The sequence below is a fragment of the Pelophylax lessonae genome (genome assembly GCF_965119305.1).
Source record: "Pelophylax lessonae genome assembly, chromosome: 10".
NCBI lineage: Eukaryota > Metazoa > Chordata > Amphibia > Anura > Ranidae > Pelophylax > Pelophylax lessonae.
In genome coordinates, this window is record NC_138777.1 from 102,550,502 (window position 1) to 102,572,071 (window position 21,570).

The 21,570-nt window shown below is 40.0% G+C and overlaps 1 protein-coding gene across 2 annotated transcripts in view; it reads left to right on the plus strand.

The window, feature by feature from the left end:
* The window catches only part of TOX3 (TOX high mobility group box family member 3), a 184,850-nt gene that overhangs the window by 1,010 nt on the left and 162,270 nt on the right, over positions 1 to 21,570 (plus strand). The gene's annotated exons all lie outside the window — the stretch shown is intronic.

Genomic DNA, 21,570 nt, shown 5'->3' on the forward strand with positions numbered 1-21,570 from the left:
CCTAATTTCCTGCAGAACTGTCATTTTTTTGGGTGCTTAGTCCATCAGAGCAGGGTGCTGATCTCAAATACTACTACATGTGTTAGCCAGCTTTTTAATTAATGAGTGCTTACTATTAGCTCTATTATACATCTAATTAGAAAAGGTTGTGGGTATTTAAACACTAACTATTGCAGCCTGCTCTGGTTTTCCACTCTGAACTTTTTCATGTTTCAGGTTTTTTTTTTTTTTTATATGCGTGTGTATATTCAGTCCATCAGAGCAGGGTGCTGATCTTAAATACTTCATGTGTCATCCAGCTTTTTAATTAATGAGTGCTTACTATTAGTCCCATTATACATCTAATTAGAGAATGCTGTGGGTATTTAAACACTAATTATTGCAGCCTGCTCTGGCTTTCCACTCTGAACTTTATGTTTTTAGATTTTCTTTTTTTTTTTTTTTTGGTGTTTCTTTTTACCTAGTGAGCACCCCTTGATGTCTGCATCTGTGCTTAATCCTTTGTCATACTGTAGCAGTGTTTTGACAACAGAAATATTTGATCTGAATAGATCCACACTGCGTGGAATGATTGACTTGTGTTGTGTCTATAGCTTGCTCCCTTTGCTCTATTGTTGGGAAATAAATTAATGTTTCGCGTTTTGTATCCTGATCTGAGAACTGTGTTTATACCTCTGCCCTGATTGCTTTTCATAGCAGATGACAGCTGGTAAAGAGCATATGAAACACATTAGATCATAAAAGCTTAATGTATTTTATTTGAGGGTGGGGAAACCTAGGAATTTTAGCTTTTTGTAGTAGTGTTTTTTTACTTTTTGTGGTTGTATTGTGGGTGCATTATTAATAACACAATATGTTGTAGTGGAGGTCCTCGTTGAGACCCTCCCCCCCCGGCCTCTGTATTATGAAGTCTCCCTTATCTTGAGGTTCTACGTTTCGCAGACTGGAACCCTAAAAAAGTTGTGACTTCACTGATTTGCCACATTCCAACTCTGCTACCATTGACTACTGTCACTCAGATCACACGATGACCTTGTGTGTTTGCAGCTTAAAGCAATAAAAAAATCTATAGAAGTATGTATTCACTTTAAAAAGTACCCCCCCCCCCTTTTTTTCTTTCAGCCTTTTCCAAACCTCCTGTTAGAGGGTGGCAACCCACTGTATGTGGGAATGTAGTCACCCTCTCCCAATTGCTTCAGAAATGGACTTTGAGATTTGTAGTGTGCATAGAGCAGTGCACATGACTACAACTAACTTGCATTTCTCCTTCCGGACAAACGGAAGTGAGAGAGAAAAGGAGGGACTTGTTATAAGGAGGAAGAAAAAAATGTAAAGGAAAAAAAAATATATTACAGGGTCATTAAGCAGTGGACGTGTTTGCATTATTTTTGGATAATTGTTGTGGGGTGGGTTGGCAAATATAATTTATACTGTTGTGGTTGTGTGGCAGATGTGTTATTTAATACAGTATGTTGTGGTGGAGGTCTTGGTTGAGACCCCTCAGTTATATGATATATTCTGCACTCCCCTTTATCTGAGGTTTTGTTTCACAGTATGGAACCCTAAAAAAAGTTGTGACTTTCCTAACTTTACCCACAATACCATTCTGCTACTTTTGGACTACTTTGGTTCCGGTCAAAGGATGACCTAGTGTGTTTGCACCTTTTATGACATGTAAAACTCTGTATATATTTTACATGCACTTTTCCTCCCTGGAGACCTTAGTTCTAATTTGCAAGTATATAAATTTTAATGATTTTGTGTAAGTAAGGCTCTGAGATAAGTGGGAGATATCCAGAAAATAAAGTGCAACATAGAGTGACATTTAAGAGCTGGGGTGGCTGCATGCCAATAAGAGCCAGGTCATTAGGCCAAGTTTCAGCAGCCCCAATCATGCTTCGATGTACTTTTTATTCTTGCAGCTTCATTTGTATCATGGTTCTAGCTTACCATGATAAATAATGGCTGACCTTAACACAGGGTATTTTCACTTGAGCATCAAATACTAAGAGATCATGATCTGCTATTAATACAATTTAATACTAACAATCTATGCTCAGCATATTTCTAGGTAATGTAACATTTTAAGGCAGTTGGTTTTTTGAAGCTGATTTAGTTCATTCTCATTTTTAGGTTTAAGAGAAATCCAAGTTTTGTTTGAGAAGAAGTGGGGACACTTGGATAGTTGGGCCTAGGTGTTTAAACATGTCTACAATCATTTTGTTATAGACTATGTCCATAGTTGGATTGATTTACTAAAGACAAATAGGCTTTACGCTTTGCAGGGGAATTTTCCCTTCACTTTGGAAAGGTGATGAAAGTCCCCTTTTCAAAAAAATACTCAATCACATGCAAGGACAAAAACAAAAATAGTATTTTTTACTTGCAGATGATGGAAGTCAACAGAGCTTCTCTGGATTCACTTAGCTAAGGGAAGAGGCTATTTGCCTTAAGTAAAGCGACCCCAATAACTAGACTTTAAAGCTAAAGTAAACTTGTCTATGGAACCTGAAACCCCCCACATTGTCTTGCAGCTCTTGTAAACAGGTGTAAAACTAACATCTTTTTTTGGTTGGCAGTATCAAACTTCTTCTGGTTGGCAGGTGCCTGAACCAGGAGAAAGCTTGTTCCTACTAAGAAAGTGTAAAGGGGGTGTTTTAGCTAGAGACCACTCAAGAAGTAGACTTGAGGGGCTCAGGTTACATGGAACGTTTAGGTCTGCTCTAAGGTACCTTTCACACGGGCTTTCCGATCAGGTCCACCTGTCAGTTTTTCAGGCGGACCTGATCGGATGCTCCATGCACCTCCTATGGAGCAGTGGATGTCATCGGTGACCTGTCCGCTGGTATCCAATCCGATCCTGTCCGTGAAATCCAGACAGATGGTAACCCCATTTTCCATCCACCTGGAGGATCGGATGAAACCAGACATTATCTGATCTCCCCATAGAGGAGAGTGGGGCTCTGATAGGTCCGTCTCAGAACAGTGAGCGAAGACGGACCTGTCATCTGCCTGCTCAGCGGGGATCGGTGGATCAATCACCCGCTGAGCAAAACGAAGTCCACTGGGCAGAAAGTCCGTGTGAAAGGACCCTAACATTTTTTATTTTGCATGGTGCATACTCAAGATTTGCAGGTATGGCATTTTTTTCATAGTTACGTTGGTCCAGCTTGGACCAATGTAACTTTGCATATATCATACCTGTGGGGTCCCTCTAGAAGCTGGAAATCACTGTATCAATGATAACGACTTGCTTCCAGGTCACCTCACAAAGTGGCTATCCTGCTGCATTCTGATCACAGGAGGTTGGCCGCCTGGCATAGGCACCATTCAAAGAGAGTGCTTTCCATTTTCTCAATGAATGTGTAGCATTCTTTGATTAGGGCGAGTTGGGGAGTGTGACGTCACCTCCCCTCTTCTCCATCTCCTCCAACCAGAGAATGCAAAGCATTCTCTAAATGGAGCCTGTGCCAGTTGACCGTCCTCCTGCAGGACAGCCACTTGGCAGGGGACGTGGAAGCAAGTGGAGATCACTGGAGTAATGATTTCTACTACAGTGATTTCCAACTTCTAGAGGGATCGCACAGTAATGATATACAGTATTCATATTTATGCTATATAAAATGTAAATTTTTGAAATTCAGCTTTAAACTGTTTTTATAGGGAGGTAATGGAGAACATTTTATATAAAACATTCCAATAAACTTTATAATTTCTAAGAACTACACCACACAGAATTAAATTTATGATAAAAGTAGATTTAATCTTTGAACTTCTTATTGGCTATAACCATTTCGGACTGCCGCTGCAGTTTTACGTCGCTACTTTGACGTTAAATACTGGTCTTATGGAACGGTCGTTTTCTCTGCTTACTGAAGCTATCAGTAGAGGAGAAAATGATCCAGTCCATTGTAGTCCTAGACAGGAAGTAAAAGGGAAGGGACAGTGTAAAAATAAAAGGTAAAATAAATGAGAAAAAAAAGCAAGTCGTGCCCACATATGAAAACTGTGTTCAAACCACATGTGAGTTATTGCTGCAGTCGTTGGAGTGAGAGCAATAATTCTAGCCATAGAACTCCTCTCTAAATCTAAACTGGTAACCTGTAGACATTTTTAAAGCGTCGCCTATGGAGATTTTTTAAGTACCAATGTTTGTCGCCATTCCACGAGCGTGCGCAATTCTGAATGACATGTTGCGTATTTAATTGGTGTAACATTATCTTTCATATTATAGAAATAAATTGGGCTGACTTTACTGTTTTTCTTATTTTTTACTTAAAAAGTGTATTTATTCCAAAAAAATTGCGTTTGTAAGACCGCTGCACAAATACGGTGTGACATAAAGTATTACAAAGGTCTCCATTTTATTCTCTAGGGTCTCTGCTAAAAAAAAAAAACGTATATAATGTTTGGGGGTTCTAAGTAATTTTCTAGCAAAAAAATATGGATTTTAACTTGCAAACAACAAGTGTCAGAAATAGGCCTGGTCCTTAAGTGGATAATATGTAAAATTGTATTTTATTTTATTTTTTTTTTACTTTTTGAAATTGTGAATACTTAGTTTTATCTAAGAATGCTACTTATGAGTTTTTGTCGTTAGAGAACCAGTCCCTACCGGGCTAATGCGAGAATCTTAACTTTAAAGTGACACGAAGGCCTCACAATTTTTATACTAATTGCATTGGTAATGGTCAGTTGAGCATAGGACTTGTTTTTTTTTTTTTTTTTAAAAAGTCAGAGGAACACTTACAACTTATGTGTTTAGTGCAGCTTACTCTATGAATTAGTGCAGCTTACTCTATGAATGCAACCTCCCTGAACTCCTGATCAGGGAGCACACATTGTACACTTTACATAGTAAACCATTTAGTGCAGTGGTTCTTAACCTTGTTGGGAGGTACCGAACCCCACCAGTTTCATATGCGCATTCACCGAACCCTTCTTAATTGGAAAAATAAAATATGGCTCTCCTCACCTTGAATTCAGGGAGCGTTGTGTTCTTGTATTTTCCATCTCCATGCAGCTTAAGGAAGTGTTCTCTTAGTTTTGCTAGACTAGAATTGCTCAACTTGGCATTGAAAATCGTGCAGTTAGGACGCTGACTCCCATCACGTTCCCTTATACATGTGAATCCATATTGTACATATTCGTCCAACCACTTTCTTTTTTTGCTCGACATAGTATGAAGGGATTAATATTGAGGAAGAAATCACACGACGTACCATCACGACAGTTACATTTCGACTACTGGGCGCGCCAAATTCCCTGCAGCACAGATAGGCCAAGTGATGTTGCGTGATCACCTGCAGCCAATGAGCGGGGCGTGTCATCACGAATCATATGAGTCGGGTGTGTGTCTTGACCTCCGCCGAACCCACGAGACTGACTCACCGAACCCCTGGGGTTCGATCGAACCCAGGTTAAGAACCACTGATTTAGTGCCATCTTGGTAGCAACCAACTAAAGCTACCGGTATTTGCTTGGAATGCAGGGCTTACTGTTGGTGTGTCAGGCTATAGTACATCTAGAAGGTTGCAAGGAAGGGTGGCTACACAGGACTCTACAAGGGAACCGAGCCACCCTATAGACGGCAATGGACAACAGAGATATTATAAAAGCTTAATATAAAGAATGGACAAAAAACAAATAGCAAGCAATCATGTAACAGAGGTAGGTTGCCATATGTTTTCATGTGAAGGTTTTTATAACACATTTTAAACTAAAAGTAAACATTCTGCAAGTGAATTAAAGCAGTAGTAAACTGCAAACAAAAATTGCAAAAAATTGGGCCCCTGCAGGATAATAGCATTAAGTGCTAGTATGCATTTTTTACCTGAGAAGGAAGCCCTCCAGAGGTGCACTGTGATGGCTACCTGCTGCTTCTATCTTCACCCTGTCTTTCTTTTGGGTTTGTGGGCTTCAGCTGTGATGACATCACTCCCATGGCACGGCTTTCTCAATGGCTGGAACAGCCTCTATTGAGAATGCAGTGCGCATGCACTGGTGACGTTTTGAAGATATTTACTGTACCTACAGGCAAGTCTTATTTCAGGCTTTCCTGTAGGTATAAATCATTACAGGGGCTTTACTACCACTTTAAAGAAAATGTAATATTTATTTTGCCTTATTTTGTTTGTTTGAGCATGACTTAAAAAAGGTGAAGTGTTAAATCCCCATCAACTGCCTGCATTTATCCTGGCACATGCTGTTTTCCATCTACTAAGTAACCATAGCAGTATCAAACATAGCACAATATTCAGTAGCTGTTTACATACCTCTTAACTACAGGATTTTGATATGCAATACTTTAATCTACAATCAGTAGACAGTGTGTTATCACCATGAGGTCAGAGAGCTGGTGGGGCTGCAGCTGTCAAACTTCAGCTAACCTATTACCTCTAAGCCCTCAGGGCCTGGAATCATCACAAGACAGAATACATTAAGCTAAATCATTCATAGGGATCCCTGCACAATTCTACATAAAGACTAAAGATTCCTATATTTGCAAAAGCACAGGTGTGACAGGTTCTTTTTTAAAAAGATCCTTCGTTTTGTAAAGTGTGGAATGGTTGAGAATTTTTCAGTATAACCTGTTAACAATTGTCTATTCAGAAGCTTGTGTGCCTACTGTTCTGAAAAGTAGTAATATTTCTAAAAAGAACAAGAAAAAAAATGTTAGACCTTTTTTTTAAAGGCTTTCCAAAATGTCTTCCTTTTCTCATTGTCCTAATTTAATGTACCTGATTTCATAGGGGGTCACTGTTTATCTATTCTCGCCTCTAAGTTGTGTTACCAAGACCAGCAAAAAATGAATGGGAAGGAATGCTGGTTGTGGTTCTTATAATAGTATTCCTTTTTTTTATTTTTTATTTTTTAATCAGATTTGCTTAGTTTTGAGAAGAACCCATATAAAATGCAATATTTCTATGGTATTTCGTGTGTATGGGTATTTAAACCCTTGGAAGCCTCCATGTACGTCTGTCAAGAGAATACCATGTGGGCCACATTGCTGGCATGCTCCCAAGTACACTATATTGTCAAAAGTATTGGGACTCCTGCCTTTACGTGCACATGAACTTTAATGGCATCCCGATCTTAAGGCCCGTACATACGATAAGAAAATTTGTAGGGAAAATTCGTCCGACGACCGATCTGTCGATTTTGGGATTGCTAGTATGGCGCTTTCGACAGCCGACTTCGACTTTTCGGCTGACAAAATCCTGATGTGAAGGCTATATAATTTTTGTCATCCGTCAAAACAACGTCCGATTTTCGTCTCATTAGTACAGATTTAGATGGAAAAAAATCTTAAGAGCAAGACTAGGCATGCTCAGAGACGAAAGAACACACATACAAATCAATCCAACACATGACATCACTTCTGAAGTAGAATTCTGTCGTACGGGAAAATTTGTATGAAAATAACCTCTTCACTTTCCACATAAGACTAGCATGCCACAAAAAATAGAGGACAGATCGTTCTATAATCTGATCGTGTGTACGGGGCTTTAGTCTGTAGTGTTCAATACTGAGTTGGCCCATCCTTTGCAGCTATAACAGCCTCAACTTTTCTGGGAAGGCTGTCCACAAGGTTTAGGAGTGTGTCTATGGAAATGGGTTGACCATTTTTCCAGAAGCGCATTGTGAGGTCAGGCGCGGATGTTGGGCGAGAAGGCCTGGCTCGCAGTCTCCTCTCCAATTCATCTCAAAGCTGTTCTATCGGGTTGAGGTCAGGACTCGGTGTAGGCCAGTCAAGTTTCTCCACAAACTCCCTCATTCATGTCTTTTATGGATCTTGCTTTGTGCACTGGTCCAAACCATTTAGTAGCGGGGGGATATGGTGTGGGGTTTTTCTTAGTTTAAGTGAAGGGAACTCTTAAGATGTCAGCATACCAAGACATTTTGGACCATTTCATCCTCCCAACTTTGTGGGAACAGTTTGGGGATGGCCCCTTTCTGTTCCAACATGACTGAGCACCAGTGCACAAAGCAAGGACCTTAAAGACATGGATGAGCAAGTTTGGGGTGGTACAATTGGTCACCCAATAGGTACCTGGTGCAGTGTGACTGATATTACTGCTTCTGAAACAAAGTACAATCTATAGGCCCCAAGTAAATGTGCAGTAGAAAGGTAGGAGGTAATTTTGTTAATACTTATTGGATAAGTGACCCAAAAAAGTAATAAAACCAATGAGTGTGGGCAAGCAGTGTATTTAGAGAATTCAGAAATGGCAGCCCCCATACTTTTCTTTAAACTTTTTTTTTTTTTTTTTTTTCTTTCAATGAAAGGGCTCTTTTTTTTTCTGAAAATACACTGAGATTGTTTGTTTCATGAGGTCAGTTTGCCACTTGAAATGCAAAAATTGCATAGTGAATTTTTTTCTTTAAGCCAACAGCAGAGCCCGTGCACCTGCTGTAGATCAAACATTTCAGTCTCCCTGTAAGAATCAAGTAAATATTTATTAAGTTGTCAGATAATTACATGGTACAATAGTCTATATCTTATAGGTAGATGATGAAGAGAAATACCGTGTGACAGCTGGGAATGAAAAAGTCTTATATATAATCTTTACAGCTCAAATGTTTTGTTGGTATCATCATCACACTGTTAGCTACAATGCATTAATTGCTGATGTCTTTAATGCTTTTATATAGGAACTTCTGGCTCACAATCACTGTTTAAAACACAATGAATAAGTTAGATAATGTTCATATGCTAATTTTCACTCATAAATGTATTCAAAACTGAATACAAAGTTTTGTTTTTAAAGCTCACCATGTTAATTAAATCTGAATATTGAAGAATTCTACGCTAAAACTATGGTTATTAAATGAAATGTGAGCTGTCTTAGCAAGTACAATGCAAGAAAAGAGGTTGAGGGTTTTTTTTTTTTTTTTTACAACTTCTTCTATCAGCTCTGCATTGTGTGGTGCTTTGATAATGTTTCACAGCTTGGGCACTAATGTGCTTTTCAGATTCCAAGATGAAGAACTATATGGTCACAGGAATCCTTTGTGTACTTGTTATTGTGATTTAAAATAAAAGGAAAGCTGCTGTGTCAGATGATGATGGTGCCTACAAGGCAGTTAATTGATCCAAGTCAGTGACTTGCAAACATGAAATGGTCTTTCTATTTATCTAGTTACCATGTTTTTGTTCAGTTTTTACATTTTATTAACCACATATGTATGGCGTATTGAAATGTATAAAGAGCAAAACATTCCCTGGGTGTACAATTTTATATCTCTGTACATGGGTGTCTTGGCAGGAATTGCTTCTCTGATTTGTTCAAATCCATTGAGACAGATTAGAACTCAACATTTATTAGTGTAGTGTTGTTTTGACTGTCAAGTGATCAACCCAACTCACAACTGATCTGCGAATAGTTGATTAAGGTTTTTGAGTAATACAGTGTCTTTTTATGTTTAAGTCTATGTGCAGTATCAAACGTGCATATTTAGATTACCCAGGAAAATCATCTGGATGCTAATAAAGATCGTGTGTTCATTCTCTGCCTAAGTCTACAGTGGTTGGTTATTCCCGTTTTGCCAATATTTTTTTTTTTTTTTTTTACTGGTTGTGCCCCCCCCCCCCCCTTGTATTTCTGGGGCCTGATTTGATATTGTGTGAAGTGCATGTATAGTCAAAATACATTTTTTTTTTTTTTTTTTTAGCGTTGGTTAGAATACGGGAGTGTTAAAACTAGGGAACGACCGATCATCGGCAAAGCCGATATATTGAGGGCTGATCCGCACTTTCCCCGATTATATCGGAATTGGCCCCTGAGGTTACCGATATTTCGGAAAAGTGCATGTCCTGGGATGATGCCTGCAGCTAGAGGCATCACCCCGGTACCTGCGTCCATAGCCGACGGTCGGCTGTCATTGCAAGGAGCGGGAGGGGACGTTTCCCCCCCCCCCCGCCGCCTTCCATGGCATTCCCTAGTCTCCCGTCCCACCGGGAGACCTGTGCATCCTACCTGCACGGCCGCCGAAGACCCGATCAAAGCCACATTCAGCTCTGATTGGGTCTCCATATAAAAACCCAGAAGTGATGTCATGACATCACTTCCGAGTATTCGGCGCCAAATTCAGAAAAATTACAGCATTCAAAACAACCAAACTTGGCGTTTTGAATGCTTTTAAGTGCAGGGGAGGGGTTTGGGGGTCTTTTAAACCCCCAGATCCCTCCACAACAGTATCTGTAAAAAAAAAAAAAAAAAAACATTTAAATGTCCGAAAATATCGGCCGATACCGATATGCGATGACCAAAGTATTGGTATCAGCAATAACAAAAACGATATCGGTCAATCCCTAGTTAAAACCTCTGCTTTGCTGTTTTTGTACCCCCCTGTTTTTTTTTTTTTTTTTTTTTTTCTGTACTATCTGGAAAATCTTCCTTTTTCCTGTTCGTGTCGTAACTGGAAGGAAATAGAGGAAATTTCCTAAAGTGAGGGGAATTACAGGTGTCTCTAGGAAGGAAATCCCTGCAAATGAAAGCAACCTCTTGACTGCCACATTATCAGAACTAGTCCCCACATTGGAAGATCCCCCCCCTCTATTACTTTTCTTGGGACAACGTAAAATTTGGGATTTCCACTTTGAATGATAATGGGAAACACGACAAACGGAGAGAATGAATCTCCCTATTGGGGGCACAGACAACAATAAGGACTGACGGGGTTTAATCCACCCCCACACTATCCAAAAAAAAAAAAAAGAAAGTTTTGCCTTTTAGTTAGTTATACGTGTATAAGTTTGAAAACTGTAAAACAAACATAAAGATGGAGTAAATTATTTACTAGATATCTCTAATTTTCAGGGACACTCCAAGGGATAGTTGATTTGTCTATGGTGATGCCACTAAAGGATTTTTTTTTCTTTTTCTGATAGAGAGGATAGGGGTTAGAACACCTGCAAGTTTTTGTCTGTGTCCCCATCAGGAAAATTCACATTCTCTATTTGTTCTCTTTACCAATTATCGTTGAAAGTGAATGTAAAAGAAAATCCCAGATTTTGGGTTAACATCAGAACAGTAATAGAAGGGAAATCTTCGAATTGGGGCACTGGTTCTGGTGACACCCTGGGATTTTCTCACTTTTGGAGGGATTACCTCTTCCTGTTTTGATTATGGGACAGGAAGTGAAGAGAAAACTCCCTCAGTGGGACACAAGTGTCTCATTGTGTTTAGCACAACTCTTAAAACCCCTTACAACATATACCTAGAAAGAAGGGGGAGTGATGTTGGCGCTACCTGGGAGTCAGGTGTATTAAAAATGACAAAAACCTTAAATGTATAAACCAAATAAATCCAATAATAAGGTGTGTAAGATATATGTGAATGTGACTATAAATAGCAAATTGTGCAAAAAAGTGGCAAATATTAAAAATGATAATGTACAAAAATAAAAAAATTGGCAGTAATATATCATATACCGTGAAAAAGTGCTGAAGTGACAATATATGAATAAAGACTCAATCAAATAAATAAATGTACAGTATAAAGTCAGTGCATAAATATAGCAGTGCGATCAGGTGAGAAGTCTGTCTGTGCTGATCCCAGGCAACACTGGATGGGATGGTGAGATAGAAGTGCTTGTGCTTCTTCTTGCTCTAATATGCACTCACCAGAACAAATAACCCCTGCAGGGGTATCTCGCCCCAATGGGTAGATGGATATGGTAAAAGATCCATCTCGGGTCATCCTATGGGTGGAATGCCCCAAATCCTGGATAGGATATCCTTGAGCCGGGCTAAATCACACACAGCAAGGATCCTTAGACCGTGGTCCCCAAATGAACACAAACAGGGAAGGACCATATAGTGTAAATCCGTGGTTATAAGTTTATTAATAAACAAGTAGCGGTACTCGCATAACATTAGAAGACATCAAGCACGATAAAACAGAGTTACCGGACCGCAAATGCATTCCAACGACCGGAACCGGAAGTGACGTAATGGCGCTCGTATACCTACCTTTCTTCTTCCTAAGATCTCCTGCACATACTGTATGGGAACCTCTGAAACTCAGTGTATGGAACTTCTAAATGCAAGCTATGTTTGAAAAGATTTCCATTTTCCTGTATACTCTCCAATATCATTCAGGCTTTATATGTACTTTATGTATGCCCTAACATGCATGCATCATATACAGTATGTGTGGTCATTCATCCTGAATGGCAGCCGAAAGCACACAAACAGTGTAAACAAAGTCACCTGCCAGTGCACCACAGCAGCAGCTCTGTAAATTCAATATACCTTATGGAGCACCTGAGTTTCTTTAAAAATAGTAGAGGTGTTTTTTTTTTCCTGTATAATAAGGCTAGCACAAGCAGCCATGTGGAAAAGTCTTAAGTGTTTTTCTTGGGAATCTACTGTATAGGTTGTCACCGTTTTAAGAACATAAAGCATTTAAAGTAATGATCCATGTTCCTCTAAAGACAATATGCTTGCTGTGGGCCAACATTTTAGTGCATAATAGCATAGGCAATAACAATGAACTGATGTAAAGTTTTGCTCTTTCAAAGTTGCTAAATGTCTTGTGAGGTTTCCTTTTGCATTCAAAGAATAAATGCCAGACTTCAAAATGCAACTGATTAATCTTTGCCTGAGGAACAAAAAGATAGCAACTTAAAACTAAAGGTGCACTTTTACAGAAATCATTAACCACTCCCCTACCAGTAGTAAAGCAGCTGATAGGGGTGTTCTGTACAGACATTTAAAAATATCCCTCTGTTTACTGTTCGTGCTTGCGCACAATGCCTCTATTCCCACTGCCATTACACAGTGAAGATTGTAGGCTGAAAGCACAGAGCAAATCAGAGTGGCTCTGTACCCTTTTGATTGCTGTGATAACCAATCAGTTATCCCAAATGTAAACAGTACTACCGTTTACAATTGAGAACCCACCCCTTCCTCTCACAAAGCAGGAAGGGTAAAATTCATGATTACAGCCCTGTTGAAAGAAGAGAGAGGTTGCAGCAGAATAAAAGCTTCATTTATTTGCTTTCATTTCATTGATCTCTTCCCAGATTAGCCACAAAATCAAGAAGTGCGACCCTCAACCCATATGCCCTGACATAAACCGGCACTGATAAGCTGTCTGATAATGCATGTATTTAGTAAGATCTTTGAAAAACAGAAGCTTTTGACATCCAGAATGTCAAACCAGCCTCAGATGTCTATGGCCAGGTTTATTCTTGATTTGTAGAGTGATTGCATAACTAATTGCTGTATGATCAAAGCTAAAAGCCTATTGTTAGAACTGCATGCAGCAACACACACCAGGCAACAGGTTGATCACAAATCCCACATTTAATGAGATTAAGGTCAACTTCTGTCATCAGAACCCATAAGCGTGCTAATGACAAGTACCGGATTTTAATTGTACAGAGTAACATTTCATTCACTTGATACATTTCTAAGTCTGACATTTGTCAAAGGTTAGGGCTCGTATTTAGACATTTTATTATATAGAACAGATTTGAAATTCTGTGATATGTTTAGTGTGCTAAGGGATCAGTATAACAAATGTTTTGTCAGTTATTAAAGTGGTTGTAAACCTTCGCCTTGTAAAACTACTCGTTCACTTTAAAACAGAAATGAAAGGCAGAACATGTGCATATACATCTAAAATATATATTTTATACACCCTTTTCTCTTCTGTTATACGTGATTACATACCCTCTGTTTTCAGCTGCATAAGAGCTAGGGGAGGAGAAACAACAGTACACTAACCTTCCTAGTTCATGAGACAAGTCTGATCATTGGAGGAGATCAGGCTGAGTTTCCAGCACAGCTTAGAGAACTGACCACAGTGTGTTCTGCTGCTTAGTGTGATCAGTATTTAATAGGAAAGCAGAAGGACTGGCAGGAACACCAGGGATTTCACACAAAGGAAGCAAAAAAAAAGAAACCCAGATGCTTTTCCATACAATTACATGGTACAGCAGGAATATGAAATGTTGGGTTTAGGTTTTACATATTCTTTAAATTCTAGATAGATTAAAGTTACGACGTTTATATTAAAAATAGGGTATTCTTATGGGAACCCATCTTTTGTTCTTTCTGTATAGATTCTAGAACTATCCTATTTGCACAAAAGCATATGTTCATAATTTGCATATTGATGTGTCAATAAATCATAGCTTTGTGTAATGTTCAACCAATGGCTCTGACCTCAAATAGATGTGGTTTCATATGCTGTAGTTAGTACACTGCATTCACTATATCTGGTCTCCCACAGTACATAGGACATGGGAAATCAATTATTTTAGTAAATATTACCTGCTAAATACCTTTTCTCATCAGCAGTATATAGCAGTCTTGTGACTTCAGTGTCTGGTAGAGCTTGTAGGAGGAGTTTTCATTCTACTCTGACTGTCCTATGAAGCTGTTCAACTCCTGACCCACTGTCTTGACAGAGTTGATTGGCTCTGTGCTGATCACATTCACCCTCCCAAAAAAAAATAAAACATCTAGCTATACACACCAAACTGAGCATGTGCAGATGATTGGGGGACAGTGAAAGGAGAGGATCAGATAGGACAGGATCAAACAGCCTTTTTACACAATGCGGATGATTAACACTTAGGTTCCACAGTGAGTAGAAGAAGCATGCTTTACTGCATATACAGACTGATTTTACTGTTGTGGGTTTAGTAAAACTTTAAAGATCTGCATGTGGTTCTCCCATAACTAAAGCTTAGAATATTATTTGTAAGAGCCTATGCAGAAAAAAAGTTTGTTATAGTAGATAAGTTTGCAGTATGTTTGTCCTCTCTTTAAATAAGTGTTTACATCAGATAACAGATTGTGTTATTCTAACAATCGGTTATCATAGCAGGTCACACTCCTGTGGGGCCTATAGGCACTCGGGTATAATAGTGACACTGACTGACTTTTTGCAAAACAATGGCAGACTGCACAAATATTACAAATCCATTCAGCATTTTTGTTTCATCTTCCTATGTGTATGTGCTGTAGGCTATTCAATTAATGTTTAGATGCTCACTACAGTAGGTTCATATTATGGTTGAAAAATGAAAAATGAAACCAGTTTATTACCTGATCATCAATCCCAAACATTCCTAGTGAATCGCAGTTCAGTTTGAAAGTGCATTAAAGGCTTAGATCACTTTTTTTTTTTTTTTTATATATTAAATTTTCGCTCAACTGTGTGTCAGTAAAATGATATAGTACCTCTTTCCTTGGAATGTTAAAGCAATCTCTAAGTGCTGGAGCAGGTCCATGACAGCCATTAGTCACCTTGTGTACAAAAATTGTCTACTGGTATGTGAACGATGGCCTGATCGTTGGGAGAGTCCGGGAGCTCTCTGCTTCTGGTGTACATTGATGTCATGTGGGGTGCCTTCCCATTTCCCACTTCTCCCATCCACTGCGCTCACCCACCTCTCCCTTGCCCAAAGCTTTCTCCTTCCCACTACAGGTGAATCATTAGAGATGTAGTTGTCCTCTGCAGGCTCCACAGTGCACATAATGCAGGAAGCCCAGGGGGCTAGGAAAACATCTTTTGGCATTGACACCAGAAAAGTGGCAAATTCACCATAGTCATGGAGGGGGACAAGTAAAAGATAACAAAATAGAAATGGCTGGAGCATACCAAAGGCTTCATTTCATGGGATAGTACAAAGGAGTAATAATAGTACCATAAAATTAACCACTTTAAATAAAGCGGAGTTCCGGGCACAAAAACAATTTTTTTTTTTTGTGCCCCTCCGCTAGGAATGCCTCACCTGAAAAGGAATTGGATAGTTAATTTTTTTTTTTTTTTTTTGTTTACTTACCTTGCAATTGAAGATCGAAGATACTCACCTCAGAGTACTTCCTCCCTCGGAGCCGCGGCTCACCCCGTCACTTCCTGCCTCGCTATGATTCCTGGGAGCTGAACGTCACAGCTTCCAGGAATCCATGCGACGGCACTGGCCCCGCTCGTCATTTCCGGGCGACGCCGCATTCCCCTGCTAAACAGCTTCTGGGCATGCCCAGAAGCTGTTTAGGAATGCGGCGCCGCGGCGGAAGTGACGAGAGGGGCCGGTGCGGCGCATTCTGGGACAAGAAGACGCGGAAGAAGACACAGAAGAGGACCGCGCCGGCTTCAGCTGCCCACAAGAGAGATGGAAACGCTGTGGAAGAAATTTTCTAAGTAAGTATTTCTTCTAAAAGGTAAGTGCGAACCGGGACAGATAAGAGGCTAGCCATTGTGGAATGTGCTAGCCCTGACTGTCCCGGGGGTATGTTTATTAAAAAATGACATCTGTGCCCGGAACTCCGCTTTAAATGATCATAATATGGCCACAATGTTTATTATGGGGTAACCCAGTAAACGTATCAGAGTAACACTTTTAAACTTCAAATGTTGGCATAACTTAAATCCTCATGGCCTTCAAATGACCAAATGCAGTACATCAATAATGCTGCCCATCCAGACTACACAGGAAGACTTAAGCCCCGTACACACAATCAGATTATCGAACGATCTGTCGTCCATTTTTTTGTGGCATGCTAGTCTGATATGGAAAGTGAAGAGGTTATTTTCATACGAATTTTCCCGTACGACAGAATTCTACTTCAGAAGGGATGTCATGTGTTGGATTGATTTGTATGTGTTCTTTCGTCTCTGAGCATGCCTAGTCTTGCTCTTAAGATTTTTTTCCGTTAAATTGTACTAATGAGATGTTGTTTTGACGGACGATAAAAATTTTATAGCCTGCACATCAAGATTTTTTTCGTCCGAAAAGTCAGAGTCGGCTGTCGAAAGCATCATACTAACAACCCGAAAATCGGCAGATCGGTCGTCAGACGAAATTTCCCTTCTGATTTTCTTATCGTGTGTACGGGCTTTAACACTTTTAAACTTCAAATGTCAGCATAACTTAAATCCTCATGGCCTTCAAATGACCAAATATAGAACATCAATATCGCTGTCCAGGCATTCAGACTACACTGGATGACTAACTCCCACTAACCAAACACCGTGACAAAGGATACATTAACCGGGGGGCAGGGGGGGGGGGTATATTTACAAAGCTTAGCCTATTGGGGAAACATACATTTTAGCAGCTTTAAAAGTTTCTAAAACCCCAGTGAGCCAAAAACCTGTTCCTAAAGTCCAATATGGTGGTCCTGGCTAAATTGCTCTGTCCTGTAAGTTTTGAAGTATAATTGAACCCCTATTCACATTGGCGTGATTTGACATGCCAAATCGCAGCCTATTTCGGGCAACGGCTCCATCCCAGTTGGTGCAACGCCGGCGTTCCTGCACTATTTAGTGACTTTGGGGGAGATTTCAATAGAGATCTCTGTGCATGAACCCACACGGACGTCTTTCAAATCGCCCCAAACTCACACTTAAATGCGGGTTTGAAATTGTGCGAGTTCAGCTGAACTCGTACAATTACAAACCCGCGTTCGATGTGAACGAGGGCTTAAGGCCCCTTTCACACATACGGACCATTCGTTAGTTTTTCATCCATCCCTTAATGCATTCCTATGGAAAAATGGATGTAAATGGATGATCATTCATTTACATCCGTTTTCATTTGCTTCCGTTAACATCCGTGTTTTTTTTTTTTTTTTTTTTGAACGCATGAAAGCCCTATTTTTTTTTTTTTTTTTTTTATCCGTTAAAAAAATGGATCGGATGAAAAATGGATGGACAATGAATTAAAAACACATGAAAAACCGATGACAACGGATGTGTGAAAGGGGCCTAAAGCAAAACTTTTTTAGTTTTGGATAGGGTGGAGAGGGACTAGAACACCTGTCTCCTGCTAGGGAGATTACCATGCACCACGACTTCGGAGCGACTTGCAGGGACTTCACATAATGGAAGTCTATGCAAGTCGCTCCGAGGTCGCCCCGAAATAGTACAGGACCCTTTTTCTAAGTTGACTTGTGTCGCTCCTATTAGAACGGGTCCTGTAGCGGTCAATAGACCGCGAGGGAGCGCGACTTGTCAGGCTGACAAGTCGCCTGACAAGTCGCGGTAATGTGAACCGAGTCTTAATGTTCCTTTTTCACGTTAGCATTTTTTAAATTTATACAAATGGAAAATCTATTTTAAAGGAGTTGTGTAGTTGAAAGTTACAGATGCTGCCAAATTAATATATTAATAAATTAATGTATACTGTGTTTCAGTTTTTACCTGAAGCAAAATCTACATTTTTGCAGCGCCTTACCATACTTTGTAATAAGGCAGGCCATTGGATTTAATGGGCTGCCAATGCAGAATGCACCCAACATGATGAAAATCAGACTTTTTTTTTTTTTTTTTTTTTTAATGCAATGCTCTGCAACACACTTTGCTTTGTGATGTGTGTGATGCAACACAGGTTCATTGCCTTAGTGAGTTGGAGTGTCATTTAAAGCAGTGGTCCTCAACTCCGGTCCTCAGGGCCCACTAACAGGCCAGATTTTAAGTATTACCTTAGGGCAGTGATGGCGAACCTTGGCACTCCAGATGTTTTGGAACTACATTTCCCATGATGCTCATGCATTCTGCACTGTATTGGCGCATCATGAGAAGTGTAGTTCAAAAACATCTGGGGTGCCAAGGTTCGCCATCACTGCCTTAGGGAGATGCAGACTGGAGTACTGCAATCGCTGAGCAGCAAATGATATCACCTGGGATGTATTTCAGTTATCTTGCAAACCTGGCCTGTTAGTGGGCCCTGAGGACCACTGATTTAAAGGCACGTGTAACGTGGGTTGCTGTACATTGCGTTACTGTATTATGGAAGTCTAAATGGGCCTTTAAGCCTGATGTCATCATTCAAATCAATGAAAAATGTCAGTAAATGGTTTTTTTAGATGTGCATTGTTCTAAAGGCTTGCTCGCCGTTGGCTACATGTGGTTGTATTGAGCATTCTTGTCTAAAGTGTCAGTAAGAATGTCTTCTTACGACTTTTTCTCCCCCATTTCATTTTTTTTTTATCTGTAAACTTGCTTTTTGACATTGTACTGAGAAAATGTATAGAAACCATCTTTTGCTTTTTTTTTTTTTTGTAATTGTATTATGCTACGTGGGGTTGCTTGCTTGATGTGGTAATAAGTATAAACGCCTGACGCTGCTAAAGGCTGCATACAGCGTTAGGCCACATCAGACGTTTTTAAGCTGTAGTAGTTGGATTTGAAGTTGGAAAATAGAAGAGGACAGAGGTTGCTAAACACTAACGCTGCTAAATGTGACTAAAACGTGCAATACTGCCAATACAAAATGCTTCTAAAAGCACTGCTTTTTCCTGGTGTCCGAACTGGCTTTGCAGCTCGTTTTTTTCAAACGCCCTGTGTGCACGAGGCCTTCATGTTTTTGTACTTCATAGTTCTAAATGTATAGATTTTTATCTGTGAATTTTTTGAATCTATATGTTGTGGGTACCAGAGAATCCATGATTTGAAATGCCAGTCTTATAACGAGACAGTAATGTTTTTTATTAAAACGCAGAAAGCTAGATTAAGCACTATATATAATGCAGTGCCCAATAATGGCTTTTCTCCTCAAACTAGGAATAGGTATTAGAAAATTGGTATGTAATGTAATGTTTAAGTAGATGGGAGCCTTGTATTTCATGATACACAACTCGGGAACATTGCTATCCATATGTATAAGTAGCAAAATGGGCCTTCATCATTCCCTTTGCAAAAAAAAAAGATAAATTAGATAGCCAGCGGAGAGAAAAGGTGAAATGTCAGCATGTTGCTTTTTGATATGCACTGTATGTAATCATTGGTTTGTAGCACATTGTATTAATACCAAATGTTGTTTCAACTGACTAGAGATAAATATAATGAGGAATGAGAGAAACCTTTTTAAAGCTGCTGTTTGAAATGTGACCTTGACGGCAGCAGCTGTAGCAATTATAAAGCAGGAAAGCTGACTTGTCAGTTTGGTGACGGTGGCACAATAGTGATTTTGCACTAGTCAAGCCACCTTTTGTAAAGTGTAAAGAGATTTGTTGTTTTATTAGAATTAGATGTTGTTTCAGCTGAAATGTATATTTATATAGATACACACTGCCTACAACTTCTCTGGTGTTTTTTTTGTTTTTAAAGAGTCCTATTGCTAAAATTCAGAAAATGTTACTTACAACACACCTTGCATATGATCCTCCTATTACTACTAAAACTTATGATGGTATACATGGGCCTTCCAGACATTTTTGGGGGAATGCAGGATAGGTGACCAGTCAAGATTTGTTCTTAAAGAGGTTGTAAACCCCTTTTGTTTACATTTATCTATAGGTAAGCCTACATTAAGGCTTACCTATAGGTGCTATAAATATCCTAAACTTGCACCGTTTAGGAGATATTTACAGTGCATGCAGCCGATGATGTCATCGGCGCATGCGCTCTGAAGGAACGGCCACCCGTGCCGTTCCTTCAGATACCAGTGCCGTGAACGGCGGCTCCAGCGCGCATGCGTGGGAGTGATTTAATCGTGCCCCCGGCCAATCAGATGGCTGGAGGACAAGATCCAGGAAGCAGGACGGCCGGACATGGCGGCCGCCCTGTCGGCACTGAGGGGGCTTCGTTTTTAGGCAAGTACTTCATAATGAGCTAGTTTGCGATGCATAACATTGAGTAGAAAGAAGTTCAACCCTCCACGACAGCCTTAGTTTCTCATGTGCCCCTTGGAAAAACGAATTGTCGGTCCCTGGGTTAGAGAGTCTTGTGACTCCTGTCAGTGTCTTGTGACCAAGTACCCTTTGGTTAAAAAGATGGAAAGTACCAGTAAGCTTCAGAAGTCACAAAATCACAATATAGTAAAACCTAAAGTTATAGTGAAAATTCTGTGCTTTAAGCCCCTTTCTTATGGGCTTTCTGCCCGGCTGACTCCGTTTTTGCTCAGCGGAGGTTCGATCTGCCAATCCCGCTGAGCAGGTAGATGACCGCTCCATCTCTGCTTACTTTGCAGAGACAGACTTGTCAGATCCATGCTTCCCCCTATGGTAGACTGGATGAAAACGAACCGCCTGTCCCTTTTCATCCGATCCTCCAGATGGATTGAAAATAGGGTTTCCATTAGTCTAGATGTCACGGACAGAATCGGATCAGATAGCAGTGGGTGTCAGCAGAGATGTCACCACTGACATCCGCCGCCCCATAGGGGTGCATGGAGCAACCGATCTGGTCTGCCTGAAAAACTTACAGGTGGACCTGATCGGAAATCCTGTGTAAAAGGGCCCTTAAGCTCCATTCATACCTGAGCGTATTGTTTTTAGGCCTTTTTTGGGGGCTTTTTTTCAGGCCTTGTAATCAGCCTAAAAAGAAGCTCATGTACTTTTTTGAGCTTCAGGCGTTCTGGAGAAAAAAAATGCTCAAATGTGAACAGAGGCCATTGAAATGAATGGGATTTTGCTTGTTGGGTGTTTTGAGACTTCAGAGGTGAGCGTTTTTTTTTATGAGCTGAAAAACGCTCAGGTGTGAACAGGGCCTTAGAGTAAGCCCTGATGGGTGTTATTTCACAGCTTCTGACAATTTTAAATGTAATTAAAAGCAAACACACTCCATCCCAATTAACCAATTGACCAGTTACAGATGCATGTGC